The sequence below is a fragment of the Cicer arietinum genome, chromosome 3 (genome assembly GCF_000331145.2).
Source record: "Cicer arietinum cultivar CDC Frontier isolate Library 1 chromosome 3, Cicar.CDCFrontier_v2.0, whole genome shotgun sequence".
Lineage (NCBI taxonomy): Eukaryota > Viridiplantae > Streptophyta > Magnoliopsida > Fabales > Fabaceae > Cicer > Cicer arietinum.
In genome coordinates, this window is record NC_021162.2 from 35,662,108 (window position 1) to 35,665,420 (window position 3,313).

Below are 3,313 nucleotides of genomic sequence, written 5' to 3' on the forward strand. Positions count from 1 at the left end.
GCATCTCACGTGTGAATCGGTTTGGAGTCAAGCAAAGGCACTCTATACTAACGACACACAACGTCTCTATGGAGTGTGTCACCGCTTGTTGAATATCATTACTCCGAAGTCACTCGATGGTTCTATTTCTGCATATCTTGGCACCGTTCATAGTTCACTTCATGACTTTAATGAGCTACTCCCTCTTGCTGCAAGTAATCCAGTTGAACAGAAGAAGGAGTTGGATCAACGCAGCACCTTCTTCATGCTTCTTGCACTTTATGGTCTACCCCAGGAGTACTCTGCAACTCGTGATCAAATTTTGGGGTCTGTTACTGTTCCGGATATGTCTAATACTTCAGCGATCCTCCTTCGCGTACCAGCAAAACATCCAGTTGAGCAGCCTATTACTTCAGTTCCGGGTGACACTGTTGCTCTTGCATCTCAGAGACATAATCAGCAACGTTCTCGTGGAGGACCATCCAGCTCTAAGCCTCGTCCAAAATGTGAGCATTCTCCTACTTCGGTTGCACACACTGGTAACTCATCTATTTACCTCTCTCATTCGTCTTCTCTCGGCCATTGGGTTCTTGATTCTGGTGCGTCTGATCATGTTACTGGTAATAAAGGTCTCTTTTCATCATGTAAGACCCATAATTTTAAAGTACCCTTTTATGTATTTTTGGTATATTTTGGATTTTGGCTCGGAGGCTTTTAAGCCAAAGTTAATAATATTTTGGAGTTTTATAATCAAAAAGGTATTTCGATGCCAATTAGAATTTCTCGTCGATAAATAAATTGAATTTAACTGCGGAAAATACTTTACGGTTAATTTAAGGCGTTTCGGGTGAAACGGTAATTTAATAAATATCTAGATTTTGAGATATTTGTTAAGTTATATTTATTATATTTATATATGTTTGTTTGGAGGGAAAAAGAAAGGAAAACTAGAAGGAAGGAAAAGGAAAAGAAAATAGTATATAAAGGAAGGAAGGAAAAAGGAAGAAAGGAAAAACAAAGGAAAGAAAAAGAAAGGAAGGAAATTTCCAAATTTCCATCTCCTTCCTCTGAACCTCACGCGAGAAAAACCCAAAATTCCATCCTTCTCCATTTTTCGTTTTCGTTGCTTCCTTTTCTTCAAAGCTAGTGACCCAAGGTTGGGTGAGAGTTAGATCAAGGTTTTCGCAACTCCACTCTTCCTCTTTGATTCGAAAACGAAGAAAAACGGTTTTGAGATCCAAACACAAACCCCTCCGTTTCTTCTAGATCCGAACCTCATTTCTCGAAGAGACAGAAGGGAAAGTTGCTCACCACCACGCTACGGTGCTAGTGAACTAATTTGGAAGCGGCGTTGCGAGCGGAAAATTTACCGGAATTACTCGCGGTACCGGAAACGCGCGTTAAAGCTAACGTTGAGGTAAGGGCTCCTTCCAAACTTCTAGTTTGCATTAGGGACTTATCTGTGGTTGTGTGGGAAGGAATTTGTTAGGGTTAAATGTATCGATTTGGGGAAAAACCAAACTAGTGCGTTACGGGTAAAACCCTAAGAGTTAGGTTTTGTTTATAGTGATGAATGTTTCGTGGTAACGTTTACGAGTTACTATTTAGTAAATCGTGTTGACCCGTGATAGGTGACACCTTGGTAAACTGTACTGACCCGTGATAGGTGGTACATTTACGATTTACATTTTTGGTGAATTATGCTGACCCGTGATAGGTGGCACCTAGGTAAACAGTACTGGTCTGTGATAGGCGGTACGTTTACGATTCCCGCTTTTTCTTTTAGTAAATCGTGTTGACCCGTGATAGGTGACACCTCGGTAAACTGTACTGACCCGTGATAGGTGGTACGTTTATGATTTACGCATTTTAGTAAATCGTGCTGACCCGTGATAGGTGGCACCTCGGTAATTGGTACTTTGGCCTGCGATAGGCGGTACAATTATGATTTACGGCCCTTCGAGGAGGGTTTTGGGTTGGAATTCCGAGTCCATGCATTTTGGCATATACGCATTGCATTAGGGTGCTTGGCACACGAGTCGTGTTTGATTGAGTTTTATGATTGAGTGATTTGAATTTGATTTATCGTGTTAATTGCGTTGAAAATGCTAAGTGTTATGTGTTGATTATTGTGTGTAAGAATGATGGTTATCGAGATCCCAATTGCTGTGGTAATCGCGTAGAAATTGCTAAGTGTTAAGTGGTGAACTTGATTAGGAATGACTTAGGTTAATTCATGAATTTTTGGAAAAATGAACAGGGAAATCGATTTCCCAATCGATTGGATGGAAGTCAGGGGCTTGGCCAAATGAGCAAAATCGATTAGCCAATCGATTTTGTAGTCAGTTTTTTGAAAATCCCTTTCGAAATCGATTGCCCAATCGATTGGCCATTAAGTCAGGGGCTCAGCTATCCTGTCAATCGATTGCCCAATCGATTGAATCAAGCCAGAGTTCAAAATTTCACTAAAAACCTTCAGGAAATCGATTTGGAAATCGATTGGTATTAAGTCAGGGGCTCCGTTATCCTGTCAATCGATTGCCAAATCGATTGATTCAGCCCAGGATTCTATTTTCATTAAAAATCTTCACCCCAATCGATTGCCCAATCGATTGGCTCAGTGAAAATCCTCAGTTTTAGTTGTATGATTAATTGCTCATGAATCTATCCATGTCTTGTTTTATTATGTGTTAATTAGGAGATCGAGAACTGCATTTTACCTTCATTTTCATTGGCAATGTACTGTATGAACTTTTCGCATATTGAAAATCCTGTTAAGGTGCATGCTTAGTTAAAAAGTTGTTTTGAGCATTCAAAAACTTAATTGCTATGTGTTAACTGTTATTTTCTGGTTGGTGACCCTTTACACTATTGTGGAAATCTGGGCTTTGCCCTCAGATGAGAGTCAGGACGGCCCTACCGGTTCGTACCCTACGGACAGGAATGGAGATGGGAACGCTTGACTGCAGTTACGTTAGGAGGATCTCACGGGGCGCGTGGAGATTACTCAGGGTGTATAGCTTTTTGGTAGGATGATCAGATTAGGATGATGTATAGGGACTAGGGGTCCTTCTTTTTGGTTTGAAGTATTTTTAGTTTGGAAAACTGTACTTATACAAATATTATCAGTTTGATATCATCTTTGGATGGGTTCCATGTACCATTTGATGTTATGTAAATGTTTTGGATTTATAATTGGAGAAACTTTTCCGCTGCGTAAATTATAATGACTCAATTATTTATCCAAAAGCATTTCCTGATTTATTTCTTTGTTCGTTTTTAATTACTTTTAAAAAAAAATATACCCTCGCTTTGAAAAACGGGGTGTTACAGA